This window comes from Capra hircus, chromosome 5 (assembly GCF_001704415.2).
Source record: "Capra hircus breed San Clemente chromosome 5, ASM170441v1, whole genome shotgun sequence".
NCBI classification, from domain to species: Eukaryota; Metazoa; Chordata; class Mammalia; order Artiodactyla; family Bovidae; genus Capra; species Capra hircus.
This window is the reverse complement of record NC_030812.1, coordinates 71961500-71972825: the sequence shown is the minus strand read 5'-3', so window position 1 is coordinate 71972825 and position 11326 is coordinate 71961500. Positions and strand designations below refer to the sequence as shown.

At 40.8% G+C, this 11326-nt stretch overlaps 1 non-coding gene across 1 annotated transcript; it reads left to right on the top strand.

The window, feature by feature from the left end:
• TRNAR-CCU lies at window positions 10759–10831 on the top strand. The gene has a single exon. It is a non-coding gene; the product is annotated as a tRNA-Arg (tRNA).

The following is an 11326-nucleotide window of genomic DNA, read 5'->3' as shown; positions in this document are numbered from 1 at the left end:
GAAAGGATAAATAAAATTGACAAACTATTAGCCAGACTCATCAAGAAGCAAAGAGAGAAAAATCAAATCAATAAAATTAGAAATGAAAATGGAGAGATCACAACAGACAACACAGAAATACAAAGGATCATAAGAGACTACTATCAGCAGTTATATGCCAATAAAATGGACAACATGGAAGAAATGGACAAATTCTTGGAAAAGTACAATTTTCCAAAACTGAACCAGGAAGAAATAGAAAATCTTAACAGACCCATCACAAGCACAGAAATTGAAACTGTAATCAGAAATCTTCCAGCAAACAAAAGCCCAGGTCCAGACGGCTTCACAGCTGAATTCTACCAACAATTTAGAGAAGAGCTAACACCTATCCTCCTCAAACTCTTCCAGAAAATTGCAGAGGAAGATAAACTTCCAAACTCATTCTATGAGGCCACCATTACCCTAATACCAAAACCTGACAAAGATACTACAAAAAAAGAAAACTACAGGCCAATATCACTGATGAACATAGATGCAAAAATCCTCAACAAAATTCTAGCAATCAGAATCCAACAACACATTAAAAAGATCATACACCATGACCAAGTGGGCTTTATCCCAGGGATGCAAGGATTCTTCAATATCCTCAAATCAATCAATGTAATTCACCACATTAACAAATTGAAAAATAAAAATCATAGGATTATCTCAATAGATGCAGAGAAGGCCTTTGACAAAATTCAACATCCATTTATGATAAAAACTCTCCAGAAAGCAGGAATAGAAGGAACATACCTTAACATAATAAAAGCTATATATGACAAACCCACAGCAAACATTATCCTCAGTGGTGAAAAACTGAAAGCATTTCCCCTAAAGTCAGGAACAAGACAAGGGTGCCCACTTTCACCGCTACTATTCAACATAGTTTCTGGAAGTTTTGGCCACAGCAATCAGAGCAGAAAAAGAAATAAAAGGAATCCAAATTGGAAAAGAAGAAGTAAAAGTCTCATTGTTTGCAGATGACATGATCCTCTACATGGAAAACCCTAAAGACTCCACCAGAAAATTACTAGAGCTAATCAATGAATATAGTAAAGTTGCAGGATATAAAATCAACACACAGAAATCCCTTGCATTCCTATACACTAATAATGAGGAAGTAGAAAAAGAAATTAAGGAAACAATTCCATTCACCATTGCAATGAAAAGAATAAAATACTTAGGAATATATCTACCTAAAGAAACTAAAGACCTATACATAGAAAACTATAAAACACTGGTGAAAGAAATCAAAGAGGACACTAATAGATGGAGAAATATACCATGTTCATGGATCAGAAGAATCAATATAGTGAAAATGAGTAAACTACCCAAAGCAATTTACAAATTCAACGCAATCCCTATCAAGCTACCAGCCATATTTTTCACAGAACTAGAACAAATAATTTCAGGAGTTGTATGTAAATACAAAAAACCTCGACTAGCCAAAGCAATCTTGAGAAAGAAGAATGGAACTGGAGGAATCAACTTGCCTGACTTCAGACTCTACTACAAAGCCACAGTCATCAAGACAGTATGGTACTGGCACAAAGACAGACATATAGATCAATGGAACAAAATAGAAAGCCCAGAGATAAATCCACACACATATGGACACCTTATCTTTGACAAAGGAGGCAAGAATATACAATGGAGTAAAGACAATCTCTTTAACAAGTGGTGCTGGGAAAACTGGTCAACCACTTGTAAAAGAATGAAACTAGATCACTTTCTAACACCATACACAAAAATAAACTCAAAATGGATTAAAGATCTAAACATAAGACCAGAAACTATAAAACTCCTAGAGGAGAATATAGGCAAAACACTCTCCGACATAAATCACAGCAGGATCCTCTATGATCCACCTCCCAGAATACTGGAAATAAAAGCAAAAATAAACAAATGGGACCTAATTAAAATTAAAAGCTTCTGCACAACAAAGGAAAATATAAGCAAAGTGAAAAGACAGCCTTCTGAATGGGAGAAAATAATAGCAAATGAAGCAACGGACAAACAACTAATCTCAAAAATATACAAGCAACTTATGCAGCTCAATTCCAGAAAAATAAACGACCCAATCAAAAAATGGGCCAAAGAGCTAAATAGACATTTCTCCAAAGAAGACATATGGATGGCTAACAAACACATGAAAAGATGCTCAACATCACTCATTATTAGAGAAATGCAAATCAAAACCACAATGAGGTACCACTTCACACCAGTCAGAATGTCTGCGATCCAAAAATCTGCAAGCAATAAACGCTGGAGAGGGTGTGGAGAAAAGGGAACCCTCCTACGCTGTTGGTGGGAATGCAAACTAGTACAGCCACTTTCAAGAAAAGTGTGGAGATTCCTTAAAAAATTGCAAATAGAACTACCTTATGACCCAGCAATCCCACTGCTGGGCATACACACTGAGGAAACCAGAATTGAAAGAGACACATGTACCCCAATGTTCATTGCAGCACTGTTTATAATAGCCAGGACATGGAAACAACCTAGATGTCCATCAGCAGATGAATGGATAAGAAAGCTGTGGTACATATACACAATGGAGTATTACTCAGCTGTTAAAAAGAATACATTTGAATCAGTTCTGATGAGATGGATGAAACTGGAGCCGATTATACGGAGTGAAGTAAGCCAGAAAGAAAAACACCAGTACAGTATACTAACACATATATATGGAATTTAGAAAGATGGCAGTGATGACCCTGTATGCAAGACAGCAAAAAAGACACAGATGTGTATAGTGGACTTTTGGACTCAGAGGGAGAGGGAGAGGGTGGGATGATTTGGGAGAATGGCGTTGTAACATGTATACTATCATGTAAGAATCGAATTGCCAGTCTATGTCCGACGCAGGATACAGCATGCTTGGGGCTGGTGCACGGTGATGACCCAGAGAGATGTTATGGGGAGGGAGGTGGGAGGGGGGTTCATGTTTGGGAATGCATGTACACCCGTGGTGGATTCATGTCAATGTATGGCAAAACCAATAGAGTATTGTAAATTAAAATAAAGTAAAAAAAAAAAAAGAAAAAAAAAGAAAACTAAGATCATGGCATGTGGTCCCATCACTTCATGAAAAATAGATGAGGAAACAATGGAAACAGTGGCTGACTTTATATTTTGGGGCTCCAAAATTACTGCAGATGGTGACTGCAGTTATGGTATTAAAAGATGCTTGCTCCTTGGAAGAAAAACTGTGACCAACCTAGACAGCATATTAAAAAGCAGAGACATTGCTTTGCCAACAAAGGATTATTTAGTCAAAGCTATGGTTTTTCCAGTAGTCGTGTATGGATGACTCACTCCAGTACTGTTGCCTGGAAAATCCAGTGGATGGAGGGGGCTGGTAGGCTATATTCCATGGGGTCGCTAGGAGTCAGACATGACTGAACGACTTCACTTTCACTTTTCACTTTCATGCATTGGAGAAGGAAATGGCAATCCACTCCAGTATTCTTGCCTGGAGAATCCCAGGGACGGGGGAGCCTGGTAGACTGCCAGTTACGGGGTCACACAGGGTTGGATATGACTGAAGCAGCAGTATGTATGGACATGAGAGTTGGACTGTAAAGAAAGCTGAGAGCCAAAGAATTGTTGCTTTTAAACTGTGGTATTTGAGGAGACTCTTGAGAGTCCCTTGGACTGCAAGGATATCCAACCAGTCCATCCTAAAGGAAACCAGTGCTGAACATTCATTGGAAGGACTGATATTGAACCTGAAACTCCAATACTTTGGCCACCTGGCACGAAGAACTGACTCATTTGAAAAGACCCTGATGCTGGGAAAGATTGAAGGCAGGAGGAGAAGGGGACGACAGAGGATAAGATGATTGGATGGCATCACCGACTCAATGGACATGGGTTTGGGTGCACTCTGGGAGTTGGTGATGGACAGGGAAGCCTGGCGTGCTGCCGTCCATGGGATCACAAAGAGTTGGACATGACTGAGCAACTGAACTGAACTACTATAGTTTAGGCCTTGTGGTATTTATCTGAAATACTTCATTGAATTTTTACAATATCTCTAAGGAGGAATGGATACATGGGAAGAACCAGAGGGAAGACAGACTGGGGCATTCTTCCAAGATCCTTTTGCTGGTAAATGAATTCACTCCTTCATTCAGTCAGCAAATATTTACTGAGTATCACTATGTCTTGGGCTTGATGCTAGGGGATCCAAAGGCGCCAGGTTAGGTATGGTCCCTGCCTTCACGGAGACAGAGGCCAGCAGTGGGAAAGAATTCTAACTCTTGTTTGATTTACAAAACCCATACTTTTAAAAAATTGAAGTATAGGAGATTTGCAATGTCGAGTTAGTTTCAGGTATTCAGCAAAGTGATTCAGTTATACATATATATCTATTCTTTTTCAGATTCTTTTCCACTATAGGTTATTACAATATATTGACTATAGTTTCTTATGCTATACAGTAGGTCCTAGCTGTTTATCTATTTTATATGTAGTAGTGTGTCTCTGTATGTACAGAAGTATATATATTCAGTATATTGGGCTCCAAAATCACTGCAGATGGTGATTGCAGCCATGAAATTAAAAGACGCTTACTCCTTGGAAGAAAAGTTATGACCAACCTAGATAGCATATTCAAAAGCAGAGACATTACTTTGCCAACTAAGGTCTGTCTAGTCAAGGCTATGGTTTTTCCTGTGGTCATGTATGGATGTGAGAGTTGGACTGTGAAGAAGGCTGAGCGCCGAAGAATTGATGCTTTTGAACTGTAGTGTTGGAGAAGACTCTTGAGAGTCCCTTGGACTGCAAGGAGATCCAGCCAGTCCATTCTGAAGGAGATCAGCCCTGGGATTTCTTTGGAAGGAATGATGCTAAAGCTGAAACTCCAGTACTTTGGCCACCTCATGCGAAGAGTTGACTCATTGGAAAAGACTCTGATGCTGGGAGGGATTGGGGGCAGGAGGAAAAGGGGACGACAGAGGATGAGATGGCTGGATGGCATCATTGACTCGATGGACGTGAGTCTGAGTGAACTGTGGGAGTTGGTGATGGACAGGGAGGCCTGGCGTGCTGCGATTCATGGGGTCACAAAGAGTCGGACACGACTGAGCGACTGAACTGAACTGAATATATAGTAATGTGTATCTGTTAACCTCAAACTCTTAATTTATCCTCCCCCTTTCTCCTTTAGTAATCATCAGTTTGCTTTAGATTCTACCTATAGTGGCTCAGACAATAAAGAATATACCTGTAATGCAGGAGACGGGGGTTTGATCTCTGGGTTGGGAAGATCCCCTGGAGAAGGGAATGGCTACTCACTCCAGTATTCTTGCCTGGAGAATTCCATAGATAGAGGAATCTGGCAGGCTATAGTTCATGGGTTTGTGATAAGTCAGACATGACTGAGTGACTAACACTCATTTTTTATAAGTGATATCATATAATATTTGTCTGATTTATCTAACTTACTTCATTTAGTATGATAACCTCTGGGTTCATTCATGTTGCTGCAAGTGACATTATTTTATTCTTTTTTATAACTAATATTCCATTCTGTGTATGTATATGTATGTGTGTGCACATATATATGTATGTGTATATATATATTATTCCTTTATCTATCTTTATCAATCTTCCTTTGTCTATCTATCCCTTCATCTTCCTTTATCCATCTATTCCTCTTTCCATGGACACTTAGGCTGCCTCCATGTCTTGACTCTTGTAAATAGTGCTGCTATGAACATTGGGGTGCATGTATCTTTTTGAATTGGAGTTTTCATCTTTTCCATATATACATCCAAGAGTGGGATTGCTAGATCACAGGTAAAACTCAGGCTTTTATTACCTATTTTAGAGTGACTTTTATGAGAGCGGAGCAATTTTCAGGCATTCATTTTCACTTTCATCTAGAGGAGTGACATCGCAGAGTGATTAAGAGCACAGACTCTGATCATTGATGTTGTAGGTTGAAATCTCAGCTCTGTTATTTACTAATTGGGTAACCTTGGGCAAGTGACTTAGCCTCTCTGAGCTTCAGTTCACCATCTGTAACATGGAGGTGCTGATAGCTCTACCACCTCATAGGATTTTTGAGAGTATTAAGGGACATCATTTAAGTAGAGTTTAAATTGGGTGGTATGAGAACCAGGAGAGAGGTCTTTACCTTAGGTCCCTAGAAAAGCACCCAGCGTTTGCTCAGAAAATATCTGCTGAATGAAAGACTCCACACATTACCCGAGTGGGTACTGAAGTTAACATTCTTAAACTAAGCACTTAAATCGAGGGAATGGCATCTCCTTATCTGGCTCCAGGGACTGCCTGCCCCCTCAGTCTTCTGTTCTCTTGGATGGTGGGAGGACAACAGAAGAGCTGGGTTGAGTCTCAGGGTTTCTTCTGGACAGGATGGATTTTTTGTGCTAACCTCTGCAGTCCTAATCTTTCACCTGAGGCTCAGATCTTTCGTCACCATCTCCCTTGCCCCCGCTCTGTTCCACGGAGCACGAACTGATCTCTGCTCTCTCCCATGCGATGGTTTTATCAGGAAGTGGCCTTGCTTCTTAATAGAATCTCTTACTTCTGAGACCGACCCAGAGGAAAGAGGGCTTAATTACTACTGACTCTGTACTTTATTTTACTTTGTACTTTTAGTTTACTTTGGCAGACAAAGTTTAATAACATTTAAGAATTAGAACAATTTTTTTCCTCAGGTCAGGTTCTGCTGACCAGCACAAAATTTTCTCTGATTCATCACATCTCCTAAATCAAAATGACTTAATATGGTTTTTTGCTGTCTTCTTTTTCTAAGAAGAGATGTTTATAACCAACATGTATCACCCAAGCTCTCCTGCTCCCATCAGATAATTCCCTGAAGAAAGAAATGGCTACTTACTCCAGTATTCTTGCCTGGAGAATTCCATGGACAGAGGAGCCTGGAGGGCTACAGTCCATGGGGTTGCATGGAGTCAGTCAGCAACTAACACTGTACTAAACACAGATAAATCCTGGGATCCCATGTGGCTCAGGCTCAAGGCAGTGTCTCACTCAGAGACACCCTCAGTCCATTTTAAAATTAATTAAGCAATTAATTAATTGTTAAATTAATCAGATGGCTCTAATTCCATGGGCACCTCTGTAAGCAAACCAAAATCTAACCCTGTCCTTGCTTCAGGTTACAGAATTGAAACCAAAGGACAACAAATCACAAACTGCTAACTGTGCTTTAAACCACAGCGAATCAAGAATTTTCTTACTTTGCTTCTGCCTCTTTTATTTATTTATTCCTCATCTTATAGATTTATTGAGGGAATTAAATGAGGTATTAAATGAGGAATATAAAGCACCTAGGACCTGACCAGCACAGAGAAGCACTCAATAAAAGCTGTTTTTATTATTAACATAGCTTTTTCGAAACTTTCTGAACTGAGCTTGTTTTTTTGAAAAAAATTTTGTTGTTGGAGCATAGTTACTTTACGATGTTGTGTCAGTTTAAAATGGGGGGATGTAAGAACCAGGAGAGGCGTCTCTATCTGTACAGAGTTCTGCTGTACAGAAAAGTGAATCAGTTGTAAACATACATGAATCCTCTCATGTTTGGATTTCCTTCCCATTTAGGTCACCATAGAGCACAAGGGCTTCCCTTGCGGTTCAGCAGGCAAAGAATCTGCCTGCAATGAGGGAGACCTGAGTTCAATCCCTGCATTGGGAAGATCCCCTGGAGAAGGAAAGGCTACCCACTCCAGTATTCTGGCCTGGAGAATTCCAAGGACTGCATAGTCCATGGGGTCACAAAGAGCCAGACACTGAGTGACTTTCACTTTCACGCTCAGCGCACTGAATAGTTCTCTCTGCTGTCCAGTAGGTTCTCATTAGTTATCTGTTTTATGTGTAGCATCAGTAGTGTATATATGTCCATCACAATCTCCCAACCCTCCTTTCCCCTTTGTTTGCATGTGTTTTCTACGTCTGTGTCTCTATTTCTGCTTAAAAAGTAAGGTCTTATGTACCATTTTTCTAGATTCCACGTGCATGTGTACTCAGTTGCTTCACTCATGTCCAACTCTTTGTGACTGTGTGGACTGTAGCCCACTAGGGTCCCCTGTCCGTGGGATTTCCCAGGCCGGAATACTGGAGTGGGTTGTCATTTCCTCCTCCAGGAGATCTTTCTGACTCAGGGATCGAACCTGCGTCTCCTGTATTGACCAGTGTGTTCTTTACTGCTGAGCCACCAGGGAAGCCCCTAGATTACACATATATGTGTTAATATATATTTGTTAAAAGTTTCTCCAAGCTTCTATCCCACCGATGTCTACTCCTCACCACTTCTTGTTTCTGGCTGCCCATTTGAATTGCTTTTTGCTCGAATAAACTCTTAAAGTTTTTAATATGCCTCAGTTTATCTTTTAACACTACCTGAAGGCAATGAAAAATGCTTCATTTTTTCTCTTGATCTCCCGATGGGATGCCAGAAAAAGAGAATCCTCTTTATTTGTCCCTTTGAAAGAAAACATAAGATAACCACTGATTATAAGATGAATCACCATTTTTTTTTCTAACATCAAGAAAAGAAAAACTCTGACAAATGTGTTCTATAATCAATGGTAAAATGCATCCTTATCATAGAGATGCTAAAATGTGAAAAAAAAAATGCATGTATTAGATTCAGGGTGAAGTGATAGTACATACTATAGTACTATAGTAGCCAGAAAAACCCCAACATTGTGTAGAAGAACTTATAACCAAGACTCTTGCTTGGCCTTTTATATTCCTCGTCCCCCACTCCAGAGGCAACTTAAAAAAAATCAATTCTTTGGTTTTATCTCTACCACTAAACAATCTTTTCATCTTTTATTACATATTGGCTTATTTTCTTTAGATAGACAAATTTTAAAAAATGTAACAAATCATGTATTACAGCTGCAGTTCCATCTCCCCTTTCCCTCCGATTTCCCCCTTTCATTATGTCTTGAATTTGGTGCATATTACTCTCAGATATGGGCTTACCTAGTGGCTCAGTGGAGGAGATGCAAGAGACACAGGTTTGATCCCTGGGTCAAGAAGATCCCGTAGAGGAGGGCAAGGCAACCCATTCCAGTATTCTTGCCTGGGGTATCCCATGGACAGAGGAACATGGCGGGCTATAGTCCATGCAGTCACAAAGAGTTGAAGACAACTGAGCAACTAAACAACTCTCATATATGCTTTTAAAAAATATTTATTTGGCTGAACTGGGTCTTAGTTGTGACATGCAGAATCTTCTGTTGAGTCATGCAAACTCTCAGTTGTGGTGTGTGGGATCTAGTTCCCTGATCAGGGGTTGGACCTGGGCACCCTGCGTTGGGAGCACAGTCTTAGCCACTGGACCATCAGGAAAGTCCCTCTCTTATACGTTTTAATATTTTTACTATATATGTTTGTAATCTTAAGAAAAAAGATTACTGACTTCTGATCAGACTATTTCAAAATGGGGTTTCCTTGTTGGCTCAGTGGCAAAGAATCCACCAGCAATGCAAGAGATCCCTTGGTGGGGAAGATCCCCTGGAGAAAAAAATGGCAACTCACTGCAGTATTCTTGTCTGGGAAGTCCCTCAGAGAGGGGAGCCTGGCAAGCTACAGTCCATGGTGTCACAAAGAGTCCAGCGGCTAAACAACAACATTTTCAAAACACTAAAACATTCTGAAGACCCTCTGAAATGCTCTCAATATTATTATAGTGGTGGTGGCTGATTCCCCATCACCCCTAAATATCTTTGCTTCTCCCTTAAGTTCCCCAAACTCCCACATTCATCTTGACACTCAACTTGTCTGAATTCTATACTCCTCTCTCCTAGCTTATCATATTAGGTCAGATGGTGAAAAATCTGCCTGCATTTTGGGATACCTGGGTTCGATCCCTGGATTGGAAGGATCCCTTGGAGAAGGCAATGGCTACCTACTCCAGTACTCTTGCCTGGGAAACCCTATGGACAGAGGAGTCTGGTGGGCTACAGTCCTCTGGGTTGCAAAGAGCTGGACACGACTGAGTGACTAACACTTTTTCTCTCCTAGCTTATCATGTAGATCAGGGTTGGCAAACTTCTGTAAAGAGCTAGACTGGAAATAGTTCTGGCTTTGCAAACCACACAATTTTGGTTCCAACTACTCAGCTCTGACACTATCTCTGCAGCAGCTTTGGACAAGAAGGAAATGAGTGAGCATGGCTGTGTTTCAGTGCAACTCTGTGGACACTGAAATTTTAATTGCATGTCATTTTCATGGATCATGAATTATTATTATTTTTTATTTTTGTCTCAACCATTTAAACATTTGAAAACTAGTCTTAGCTCATGGAATGTATGAAAAACAGGACAAGGGTTGTAATGGGCCCACAGGGCATAGTTTGGAGACCCCTGATGTGGACGATTTTAGCTTCTCAGATATCATTAGCATTCCTTCTGCTTCTCTCCAGTGAAGGAGAGTTGTAGTAGGCTGAGGTTGCAGGCAAGATTCTCCCAGCTCAGCATGAAGATGGAGCGCGGACCCTGGGAATACTCATATATTTATCATGTTGTATCTGCTACACCAAAAGATATTGTGTACTCACGCACACACTGACACATACACATACACACACACACACTTTAAAAGATTACCTTAAAAAAATCTGCTCTAATAAAGATGCTGACATAGAGAGCAGACTTGTGGACACAGTGGGGGATGGAAAGGGTGGGAGGAATTGAGAATAACACTAACATGTATACATTACCATGTGTAAATACCCCAGTGGCCTAATGGATAAGGCACTGGCCTCCTAAGCCAGGGATTGTGGATTCAAGTCCCACCTGAGGTGGTGTCAGGGCAGAAAAGCCTTGTCCCAAATTAACTTTTGGGCTTCCCAGGTGGTGCTAGTGGTAAAGAACTCACCTGCCAATGTAGAAGACATAGAGATGTGAGTGCTATCCCTGGGTTGGGAAGATCCCCTGGAGGAGGAAATGGCAACCCGCTGCAGTATTCTTGCCTGGAGAATCCCATGGACAGAGAGGCCTAGTGGCTGTAGCCCGTGGGGTTGCAAAGAGCCGGACACGACTGAGCGCCCACGCTGCTGCCATGCGTAAAACAGATAGCTAGTGAGAAGCTGCTGCTCAGCACAGGGAGCTCAGCTCAGTGCTCCGCGATGACCCATAGGGGTGGGACGGGGGCGGGCTAAGAGGGAGGCTCAAGAGGGAAGGGATATTTACACACACACACACAGAGCTGATTCACATAGGTGTTCAGCAGAAACCAACGTGACATTGTAAAGCAATTATACTCCAATTAAGAAATAAATAAAATAAAGCTACTCAGG